Source organism: Danio rerio, chromosome 23 (genome assembly GCF_052040795.2).
Source record: "Danio rerio strain M-AB ecotype USA chromosome 23, GRCz13ab, whole genome shotgun sequence".
In the NCBI taxonomy this organism is placed as follows: domain Eukaryota; kingdom Metazoa; phylum Chordata; class Actinopteri; order Cypriniformes; family Danionidae; genus Danio; species Danio rerio.
In genome coordinates, this window is record NC_141043.1 from 8,235,388 (window position 1) to 8,248,289 (window position 12,902).

The following is a 12,902-nucleotide window of genomic DNA, read 5'->3' on the forward strand; positions in this document are numbered from 1 at the left end:
AACTGGGTCCTGGAGGGCCGGTGTCTTGCATAGTTTAGCTCCAACACTAATCAAACAGACCTGAACATGCTAATCTGTGTCTTCAAGATCACTAGAAATCTTTAAGCAGGTGTGTTTGATTAGAGTTGGAGCTAAACTGTGCAAGACATCGGCCCTCCAAGACCGAGTTTGCCCACCCCTTTAGACGGTATAGATGAATAATAACATTGCTCAAATAGTTGATGCAAGCTGACGCAAACTCAGTGTTCATGTTTCTAGTAAAATTTCTAGTAAAACATTGTGTACTGTCATCATGGCAAAGATAAAATAAATCAGTTATTAGAAATGAGTTATTAAAACTATTATGTTTAGAAATGTGTTTAGAAAAATATCTTCTCTTCTATATATATATATATATATATATATATATATATATATATATATATATATATATATATATATATATATATATATACACACACACACACACACACACACACACACACACACAAATAAACAAGCGGGGTGGGCTAATAATTCTGACTTCATATATATATATATATATATATATATATATATATATATATATATATATATATATATATATATATATATATATACATATATATATATATATATATATATATATATATACATATATATATATATATATATATATATATATATATGTATATATGTATGTATGTATATATTTATATATGTATATATATATATATATATATATATATATATATATATATATATATATATATATATATATATATATATATGTATATATATATATATATATATATATGTATATATATATATATATATATATATATATATATATATATATATGTATATATATATATATATATATATATATATATATATATATATATATATATATATATATATATATATATATATATATATATATATATATATATATATATATGAAGTCAGAATTATTAGCCCACCCCGCTTGTTTATTTTACCCCCAATTTCTGTTTAACGAAGAGAAGATATTTTTCAACACATTTCTAAACATAATAGTTTTAATAACTCATTTCTAATAACTGATTTATTTATCTTTGCCATGATGACAGTACACAATGTTTTACTAGAAATTTTTAGACACTTTTATACAGCTTAAAGTGATATTTAAAGGCTTAACTAGGTTAATTAGGTTAACCAGGCAGGTTAGGGTAATTAGGCAAGTTATTGCATAATGATGGTTTGTTCTGTAGCCTATCAAAATAATAAATAAATAAATAAATACATAAATAAATAAATAAATAAATAAATAAATAAATAAATAAATAAATAAATAAATAAATAAATAAATAAATAAATAAATAAATAAATAGCTAAAAGGGGCTAATAATTTTGTCCTTAAAGTGGTGTTTTATTTTTTTTAATTATAACTGCTTTTATTCTAGCTGAAATAAAACAAATAAGACTTTCTCCAGAAGAAAAAAAATATTATCAGACATGCTGTGAAAATTTCCTTGCTCTGTTAAACATAATTTGAGAAATATTTAAAAAAAGAAAAAAATAAGAAAATAAATAAATGAATGAAAGTGGGGCTAATAACTCTGATTCAACTGTATATACATATTTCACTGTTTCTAGACAGAGAATAATGTCATGAGATTGAGCAGCTTTTTTGGTCGCTTTTCATAAATGTATTGATAAAAGGGCTTGCCATATCAGGTAGCCATGCTTTTCTGTTACTGCCCACATCCACAGGAAATTATACACCCAGCAGATTAAGCAGGAGCTCATACAGAGAAAAACACAGCTTTATGACTCTAGTAGGTGGTTCTGTCAGTAAATGTATTGATGTTATCGGTGGGCTGCGCAACAGGTATCAGAAAAACATGAAAACTTTTGTGGGTGGTAAAAATAATATTTTTCTATCCTGTTTTGACAGGAAATCTGTTTTCTTGTCTGTTTTCTTGTTACCCTAAAAATTATCATTCTGGAAGAATGAAAATCCATAAAACTAGAATAAATGACTTTGGTTTGTTTTGGCACAAAAGCTGGCAGATGCCTCCAAATGCCCCTTCATTTCTTCCTTGGCAGCATGAGGAATGACTTTCTAAAGCCACATGGTCATATCAGGACAATCCATTTCATAATTTCCACATCTAGGGAGCCCACAAGGTATTTTGATTCTGACTCCAGAGTCAGATTGCCCTTAAAAAAAACGTGTGGAAATTGGACGCCTGAGAATTTACTGCCTCCTGCATTTTGAAGCATGCGGCTCCTTTTGAAGCTGAAGGAGGAAAATTAATTTTATAAAAGCATATCAAGGCTCTCTACATGTGTTAAGAGTGTTAAGAGGGTCAGGTCTGTGAGACTGAAGCCTTGCGCTGTGAAGCTGCTCAGAATGATAAATCCCATCTGAATGTCAGTTCTAATTTAAAGCTCGAGCATTGAATGACTGACAGTTCATTTTTCTGAGCCATGTGAGAGCCAAATTTAATCTGCTGATAAATTAGATGAAAATGGATGCTTGTACTGGATAAATTACACATTGTCTTAGATCATTATTGGAGATTTTACCTTCAAGCGGTCGATTTGGCGGTAAACAACAGCATAAACAAATGTCAAAGAAAGCTCCTGAAGCCTAGAGTGTTGTTGCCATAGCTCCATACACCTTTCAGCCATTTGGTAAGTTTACTGAGCAGAAGATTTTATTGTTGAAATTATAAATTCTAAACTAACTTGTCTAGATGACTTTGTCAGAAAAAAGCTAAGCCTGTTTTTCTAAAAAGAACCACCCATTGATTTGCAAATTTATACTTTGGAGTTGTCCTCATTCCTAAAATTCTTCAACGATATTTATCCAGTTTTAATGATATTACTGGCTGTATAGATTTTAAGCTTAATGGTGTTTTGGCTTGTTAGGATGGGTATTATTTGAGATCTCTGACCCAGTTTGTTAACTGTCTTCCGTTGGCTGCAATATGCTGCATTTTACTCCAACTGGCAATACAGATTGCTTGAATACTGTTGGGTCAATTGGCCATGGATGGGACCACACAAATCAGTAACCAGCATTCTAACACAGAACACACATATTGAGATGAATAACTGTCTGTTCAATTGTTTTCGTACATGCCATGGTTTCTAAACATCTATCAATATTTAATGTTTTTTTTTTCAATAGTCGGGTAAAAAACCTTTACAAATGCCCAAGTTTACACAATTATGAGGCCAGCCCACACCCTTAAAAATAACTTAAGAGGTCTGTTACCACTACATACTTTAATAGATTTTGTAACTTAAAAGTTTTAATCTTATCAGCAATTTATAATTTTAAAGTTGTCAGAATATGTTTCTTAAGTTTTCACAACAGGAAAATATTAATAATTACATCAACTAAAAAAATGCGGCTAATTTATAGGTAAATATGTCTGTCAATTACTTTGAAACAATGTTCTGATTTTTAAAGCTCCTTCCAATTGAACAAGCAAGAAGCAAGCCCAGAAAAGTTTAAGGCAGACTTTTTGGCACAAAAGACATTTTAAGGTGAGATATCTGAGTTTTACTTAATTTCCAAATTAATTTTCTCCATTCCACTAGAGCAGGGGTCACCAATCTCGGTCCTGGAGGGCCAGTGTCCCTGCAGGTTTTAGCTCCAACTTGCCTCAACACACCTGCCAGGGTGTTTCAAGTATACCTTGTAAAACCTTAATTAGCTTATTCAGGCGTGTTTGATTAGGGTTGGAGCTAAAATCTGCAGGACACCGGCCCTTCAGGAACAAGTTAGGTGTCCCCTGCACTAGAGTGTTGGCTACTCCTGGTAAATACAGCTTATGTTAGCAGTGTGTTTTTTTGACTCAAAGTTTTTTTCTTGCTTTACAAGAAAAATTTGAGGAGGACCTTGAAAGACAAATGATGACAATTGCCATTATTGGTGAGCAGTCTACTTTGTAATTGAGCACCAAGATGGATACTATCATGGTTGAGGGCATGAGAATCCTAAATGGAATGGATATCTCAAGGAGCTGTGCTCTGCTGATGGGCATAATATATTCTCAGAATCTAAGCTAAGGAACTTAAATATACTTGTGAATTTTCTCGAACTTGATGGACTGAAGGCCAGTGCAAAAGTAAAAAGTTTTGCTCTTTACGTTGCACTTTATGTTGTTTGTATTTTTAAGTCCACACACTGATGTTTTTTGTTATTTTTCATACTGTTTATAAGGAACAGTACACATTTGTGTTTTGTAAAATACTAAAAAACAACAAAAATTACAGAAAAATTACTGGAAAACAAAAATGCTGTTGAATATATTTCTTGCAAGTAACTAAATGAACAGTAAATTTGAAAACATACACAACAAATCAACAATTTCAGCTACTTAAGTTCTAAACTACAAAACTTGCATGTATAATTATGGTTATTAAGTACATAACACTGATTTATTTTAATTTTTAATTTACAAAAATTGTTGGAGCAACTTATGCTAGGTAAAATGCATCTGATTGAAGAGGAAAAGGTCATTAGGCTAACAGAGTTTGTTGTCCGAAATTCATTTTGTTAGATGTTGTCTAACTTGAATATATTGATGCAAACTGTTGTGTTATTATTATTATTAATTTTTTTTGTTTTTTTTTTGGTCTAAATAATATTTTTTAGAGTGCAGGGACAGAGTTTACCATTAAGGGGTTCACAAATCTTCCAAACACTGGCAAGTCATATAAGTTAAAAGCTCTGATAGTTTAGAGTCAGTATCCAGTCTCTTTACAGTCCATTAGGAACAGCAATATACTGTACTATTTTTTTCTGGGAGTACAAACGAGAACGTGTAAAATCAAAATGGGACTTCATATATTTATAATAAAACAGTAATCGGTTTGGATGGGGGTTGCATTTTTTGATGTGGGGTTTGCGTCAGGAAGGGATCCACCAGTAAAACAGAGTGTGTGCCAGAGTAATTGCCGATTAAATCTCTGTGGCAAACAGGGAGAGGCCAAAAGAAATTAAGGGAGATGTGTCTAGTAAAATAACATTCAACAGCAGTTTTTTGCCAACAAAATTCATAAATTCCAAAAACCATGTATTCACATTGATGGGATTGGAATCTTAACAAAAACCTGTAGAAAAGACACCTTCTCATCTCTCTGACTCTTGCACTAAGCTGCACATTTGCACTATAGACACTTTCTTAATCATTCCATATTTGGAAACATTGTGCATTTCAAATTGTGCTTCATGCAGGTGAGTGGGCTTGACAAACCACCTGTAGAAAAACTGTAGAAACACTCTTCTTTCTTATGCACCCGGCACTTTATTTAAACTCCATCTTACATGGATTCAAGAAAAACTATGTTTACTATAAATGTACGACAATCATGTTGCACTGTTTGCTTCAACCTTAAATAACTATTTGCGCAATATAAAACATTATACCTCTCTTGCACAATATTCATCTTTAATACATCTAATGCACAATATCCTGCACAACATTGTTCAGTCTCATGTAAAAGTACTTGTTTAGTCTTACGCCCCATTCACACGGGGATTCAGTGTCAACGCTTGACAGAGGGCTTGTGTGAAGTTGGGGCTGACGCGATCTTCACAGCAGCATCAGACAATGACATTAGTCAGCAATAGGCTACTGTCTGAGCCACTGTCTACAGGCCAATCCCAAATCTCTCTTTCATAAGCAAATCATTGAAAAAGTTGTTTTCAACGAGATTAACACGTTTTTAAACTTCAAGGAGTGTTTAGACAATTTTCAACCTTGTATCAGAGCACATCACAGTACAGAGAGCGCTCTTATAAAGATAATCAATGATATCCGCCTAAATACAGATTCAGGTAAACTAACAGTGCTGTTACTGCTTGATTTCAGGGCTGCATTTGATACTGTCGATCACAGCATACTTATAAATAGACTGGAAAACTGGGTTGGGCAGTCTGGGACGATCCTCAAATGGTTCATATCTTACCTTGAAGGGAGAGGTTACTATGTCAGTATAGGTAACCAAAGGTCAAGGTGGACACCCATGGCATGTGGTGTCCCACAAGGCTCGATTCTGGCACCTCTCCTGTTCAACCCTTATATGCTCCCTCTGAGCCAAATAATGAACAAGAACCAAATCTCCTACCACAGCTATCTACTTAGCCTTACTGCCTAATGACTAGAGCCCCATTGACACCCTCTGCCAATGCATTGATGAAATTAACAGTTGGATGTGCCAAAACTTTCTTCTGTTTAATAAAGAGAAAACTGATTCATTGCGTTTGGGAACAGAGATGAGGTTCTCAAGGTAAATGGGCACCTTGGCACTAAGGGTCAAACAACAAAAAATAAGGTCAAGAATCTTGGTGTGACTCTGAAGTCAGTTTCAATAGTCATGTCAAAGCAGTTAGTGAATCAGCTTACTATCATCTCAAAAACATTACAAGAATTAGATGCTTTGTTCCAGTGAGGATTTAGAGAAAGTTGTTCATGCTTTTATCAGCAGCAGGGTGGATTACTGTAATGGTCTCCTCACTGGTCTTACCAAAAAGACAGACAGTTGCAGCTCATCCAGAATGCTGCGGCCAAGATTCTGTTCAGAACCAGGAAATCAGAGCACATCACACCTGTCTTCAGGTCTTTACACTGTCTTTGTTTTTAAATGGCATTTTAGAACGACAACGATTTGACATCCACAGTGGCGTGTAGCATTTCTGAGCAGCCCTCCTTCCTCTCTACCTCTGAAAATGCACATCACGTGACCACACAGACACAGACGCACACAGCCATGTGCTCGAGACAGCAGGTCCAGGCAGTCAGAGGACTGCTTCAATCTTTCACTCACTTGTACTTTGTCATTTTAGCGCACACCTTAGATACTGTTGGCTGGTTCCTGTTGGTTGTGTTTCTTTTTTTACCGACGCCATTATAACGACACAGATCACTGCCTATTCACAAGTCTAGCAGAAAAACTGATTGACAGGTGGTAATTATGTGTGTAACTTACCTTTATTCATTTACTGTATGATTTGTTTATGGGTAAAACAAAGACCATGCAGGTCAGGTAGTTTAAACGGTAGGCTACAAATAATTAATTGGTCATTAATTAATTAATTATTCATAATCGAAAATCAAATCGAATCGTGCCTTTAGAATCGAAAATGTAATCAAATCGAGGATTTGGAGGATCGTGACACCCTTACTTAACCTATTTTAACACATTTTATCTGTTTTTTTTTATAATTTTTATTATTTGTTTTTTATTTTCTGAAACTTGTCACTTTTATTTTTGTTTATGTACAGCACTTTGAATTGCCACTGTGTGTGAAATGTGCTATATAAATAAACTTGCCTTGCCTTGAGCTGGTGTATTTGCATACAGTGATCTTATTGGCTGATGCTTCCGTCAGTGCTTGAAAAGTTGAGCTAGTCCCAACTTCTGCAGCGAGCTACGCCTCTAAAGCGGCGCCGATGGATCCACAATGCAGTTTTGCGTTTGTACTTATGAATGAATTACAAAGCACCGTTGCCCTCCGAGAATTTCATTTCTCTGCATGTCCACACATGTAGCGGAATGACTATAAAGCTTGACTTCACTTAATCATCCTTAATCAAGTTTCCTAATATATTTCAAATCTGGCCCACCTACAAACCATTTGTTTAAAAATAGAAATGGTTGTATTCATGTACAAGACAGTGATTGCATTCATATGAATTAACTATCTGTGCGTTCAGAGGTGATCAGCATTTCTGAGTACATGTAAACAACTTTTGGCCATAATTTGCTTGTTCAATAGATTGTTCTTCATCACTATTGATGATTTTCTCTTCAGAAGATGTTTTATGAGAGATCATTGAAAATAGCGATGAAGAAAACCCCATCTTTGAAAACGATGATTGAGCAGTGATTCTATGACATCGGTGTATTAAGTGTGTATGACTGGTCATCAGTGTTTTCATTCTTTATGGCTGACCATAAGTGTATTCATTCTCTTTAACAGGCCCTCAATGTCTGTTACATTAATAATTGGGATTTTATATGCTTGTTTCATGCTTTTGTTTGTCTTTGTATTGTTCTTATGATTTTGCTGATAGATTTGTGATTTTAATTCCAGTTTTCCAACGCTACCACAAGGATTTTGTGCACTTTATTGCACAATTTTAATACAATCATTGTCACAGTGTACTTGCTTTTCTTTCTTTCTTTCTTTCTTTCTTTCTTTCTTTCTTTCTTTCTTTCTTTCTTTCTTTCTTTCTTTCTTTTTCTTTTTCTTTCTTTCTTTCTTTCTTTCTTTCTGTTGAAGTGGCAAATAATAATGTTTTATTACAGAGCATAATACCACATAAGTTGCCACTATTTTAGCTATACCCCTTAATTTTTTAGAAGCACACAAATATGTGTACAGTAGTTTTGGGCTAATGTATAGTACTTTAATAACAGAAACCAATGTTATTCTGAGCTGATTATGAAATTATGAGCAGATTTAACATTTACATTGTAGTTTCTTTCATTGTAAATGCTGGAAAATACAGGAATTAGCTACCATGAACCACTAAACTTGAATCAAATTAGGAAATGTATATTCAACATATGCAAAAAAATCTTTATCTAACCTTGGCATTATATCACATGAATATAAATACACTAAAAGATGAGAAGTCACTGTAACATGGCTATAGCGTCTAAATATCTAATTGAACTCAACTTAATCGAGGTGAACAAAGTGATGTTTCTCTGGCCATGTTTAAGATCTTTGCTCCACGAGTCTCCCGTAGAGACAGCAATGTACAAAACTTTCTTGTCACTAAACCAATCAGGGTGCGGCATCTGTGCTGTTCGCTCTGTCTAATTCATTTGTTGAGGTGGCGGTGTGAAGGATGGAAATTAGTTCACAATGCTGACAGCTTCATTAGCCACAGCTTCTTGACAGGGTGACAGATGCAAAGAAGATTAAAAATAAAAATCAGGTCAACTTCTATAGAAACAACTTCACAAACCCTAACATTACCACCTCCATCTATGAAAGCGATAGTAGAAATGTGTGATTTTTTCCCCCCTTTATTTGCAATATAAAATCAATTGCTTCCCCAGAGCAGAGTCGATATCCAGTGTGAATATCCTATTTGACCAAGGTATGCAGTTATAATAGAGCTGCAGGGCTGCTTAGCATAAACATACTCCATTTGTTCTCATTCTCTTTCCACCACAATCCAACTGCGTCGAGTCAATTTTAAAACCGTACACTAAAATCGAAACGAAAAGGCAGGTGTTTTTCTGTTAAAATGTCACATTTCCTTAAATAAACATGCAATTTTCTGACATTGCAATGTTAATGATATCATATGCCAGTGCAAAGAAAACTTTTAAAAGCAAGTCTTTAAGGTTTAATATATCCATATAATAGTTATACACGTTTAGTCATTTTTTCTTCAATTGCTCATACTTTCTTATCTTTACTCTAGTCATAAGGGAGAACTTTGGAAAGCAAATGACCTCAGACTGTCTTAAGCTCTTATAAAATAAATGATCTGAAGTGCTTCTTAAACAAAAAGATAAGCGGCCTTGCTGATCTGCGATATTGTCAGTTCAGAGAGTGTAAAACTGCTCTGTTTGTTCTATTGTCAGTAATAAGAGGTGCTCTGGAGAGTGAGCACAATCTTCTGGAACCCCTTCAAAGACTTAAAGATGAGTTAAAAGCTCAATCTCTCTCTAATGGGTATATGGCGAGACAGTTCAGAGCAATCAGCAGTAATGACAGATTTAGATTTTCAGTTTTGTGTAAATGAGACTTTGAGGAGGGACTGAGTCTTAGATAAAGCTGTAGCGAGACCCAAAATCTTCAAAGAGTGTCAAATGCAAGTCCTGGATTTAATTAAAATTCATTTTAGGCTCATTTCACATGCTCCTGTTGCATTTTCACACAGTCAGAATCACTGTGCTGTATGCATTTCAGGGTTTTTGCATTGAAAATACTCTTTGATAACAGTCATGAATGATTAAATGATTATCACGAGTGTGCGACTGAAAACTATTAAATACTTAATCATGATGGGATCCAATTTACATGAGGAGTGGGATCACATTTCCATTCAAATAGCTTCTAAAAAGGGAATAGACTATAAATCATTTGCTTGGTCTGGTCAGAAACTAAATAGACCATATGTGTTTGTGTGCTTGTCAAATAAAAATAAAAATTGATCAAAGCTGACAGGAAACAGCTTCAGTTGCACTTGTTATGTGTACTATTTAAAAAATACCAGCTAGCAAACACATGGCGAACAAGAAGTTGACACAGTTATGTATTCTGAGGATAGTGCCTTCTGGTGACATAGAATGCATTAAACAGGACATTATGGAAACAGCACACCCCGCGCAATAATACACAAGGCATGTATGGCATGGTTTGTTGCTACTTTCAGACCGGCGCAACTGTGAATTTCACGTTTTGCACCATGTTGTTTAAATAGCAAAATAGCAAATCCATTTGCAACACATAGTGGACTAATTGGTGTGCTGATGGGGGGGGGGGGGGGTTGGGGGGGAATTAGTGGGTTCTGAGGGGGGTTCTGTTATTCCAAAACAATCTCACGGCAATTCCTAACTTTTTCATTTAGTGGCTAATTCGTATAAATTCGTACGATCTGATTCGTACAATTAAGTACGATTTGCTCATCCCCCAATGACGGTTGGGGTTAGGGGTGGGGTTAGGTGCCACGCCTCTTTTTTAAAATCGTACCATTTCGTACGACTGAACTCGTACGAATTCGTACAAATTAGCCACTAAACTGGCAAAACGTAAAATACTTATGTTTTCTCGTGAGATCAGGCTGGTATTCATGACAATTTGTATTTGTGTTATTACTATTAGCAGTATTTTATTTATATATATATATATATATATATATATATATATATATATATATATATATATATATGTATGTATATACATATATATATATATATATATATATATATATATATATATATATATATATATATATATATATATATATATATATATCATATATATATCATATCACTAGGCCTTTACCTAGAAGAAAACAACAAGTTAAATATTAGTCAACATATAAAGTTATATTTACCAACAAATATTACATCAAAAGAATAAGAGATTTAGATCATGATGGAATCACTATGAAATGTGATGATTACAGGTTTCCATCATTCTTCATTCTTTTGTGTTTAAAATAAGAACAAAAACTCAAAAAATTTGGAAATGATTTTAAAGAGTGAGTAAATTATGACAGAAATTTCATTTTGGAATGAACTATATCTTTAAATGTAATTGCAAATATTAGTATACTCTAGTATCAGTAGTAAATAGTAATAATAAGAATATTAGTAAAAACTCACCATGTATAAATATATTCAGGTGGTACAAATATCAAAAACATATATAAATGGCTTGTATACAGTGGTGGTTCTGGGTTTCAGGATATGAATATCTTTGTATTCCTTATTGGTGCTGTGCTCATTTCCTCTTTGACCTCAGAGTTGAGCAGATCAAGCTTATCAGGTAAATGAAAAGCAATAATAAGTAACATTGCGCATTGATCCATTAAATAAGGGCATCATATATATTTTCTTTTTCATTCATGTCCTGCCAGATTTAATTAAAGTCTCCGTGACAGTGTAAAAGAAAGGATGTTATCTGACTGTCGGCAGTCTTGCCTCTCAAACACACATATCAGTTTCTGCTGCCCTGAACTTCAGCTCAAATTAACCAGAGAATGCTTCGGTAATGCTTATAGAGGCTTTCAAACTACTAAAAGCGAAGAAAGAAATAGGTTTAACTTTTATGAACAGTGGAGCTAAAGTTTTAACAATGCCAACTGAATGAGTCCGAAAAAAGATTGTAAGCATCTTCAATACAAGTCAAGCAGCCATTAGCATTTGTGTTAGCAAAGAGAATACTTTGAGTCTATTCAGGACAAAAACCATAAAGTAAGGCACTTGAAAATAGAAGTAAATTGGGTGTTTTAATGTGAAGGACTGTGATGTGTGCTTTTGCATTTTTTTCTTTTATTAAAAAAATAACTATCATCTCTGTGGATAATCTTTAGTGCATTCTGAACATCAAATTGTTTCCTCAATCTATTCATGTTATTGTCACTACACTTAATCTCTCTTTTTATGTCACAATGTTTTGACCTACATGGTCTTCATCAGGTTAAACAATACAATTGGAGAATTCAAGAAATAGTAGTACAACATCTACACCTGCAAACAATTACCCCAATCAGCCAACAAGCCAGTAAACAAACACACACACACACACACACACACATAAAACAATATACATATGACAATATGAGATGCATACATACCATTTCAAAAAAAGATTTCAAATAAAAATCCTAATTTTAACTTCCTTGGAGACAAAGTGTTCAGTGTATAAATCAAAACAATCTCATGACAATTTGTAACTTTTTCATTTAGTGGCTAATTCTAATGAATTCGTACAATTTGCTCATCCCCCAATGACGGTTGGGTTTAGGGGTGGGGTTAGGTGGCATGCCTTCTTTTTGAAATTGTACAATTTCATACGACTAAACTCGTACAAATTCATACGAATTAGCCTCTAAAATAGCAAAACGTAAAATACTTACGTTTTCTCGTGAGATCAGGCTGGTATAAATATAACGCATCAATATATGTACACACATATATTTATATGACAATATAAGATATATAAATAAAGTTACTAAAAAAAAAATTCAAATCAAAATCCAAATTTAATAGTAATAATAGTAATAATTCCAGATTTAATCTCGGAGACAAAGTATTTAATGTGTAAATGTAAAACGCTTCCCTCTGCAATAAGTGTATCAATATCCCCACCTCTACTTTCACTTGTTCAATGCCAATATATCGTAATGTCGAAATGTTATGTTTCACTGCATTAAAGCGAACAG

General features: G+C 33.6%; 1 long non-coding RNA gene across 1 annotated transcript in view; it reads right to left on the bottom strand.

Moving 5' to 3' along the window:
- The window catches only part of LOC141380639 (uncharacterized), a 142,801-nt gene that overhangs the window by 10,985 nt on the left and 118,914 nt on the right, over positions 1–12,902 (bottom strand). The gene's annotated exons all lie outside the window — the stretch shown is intronic.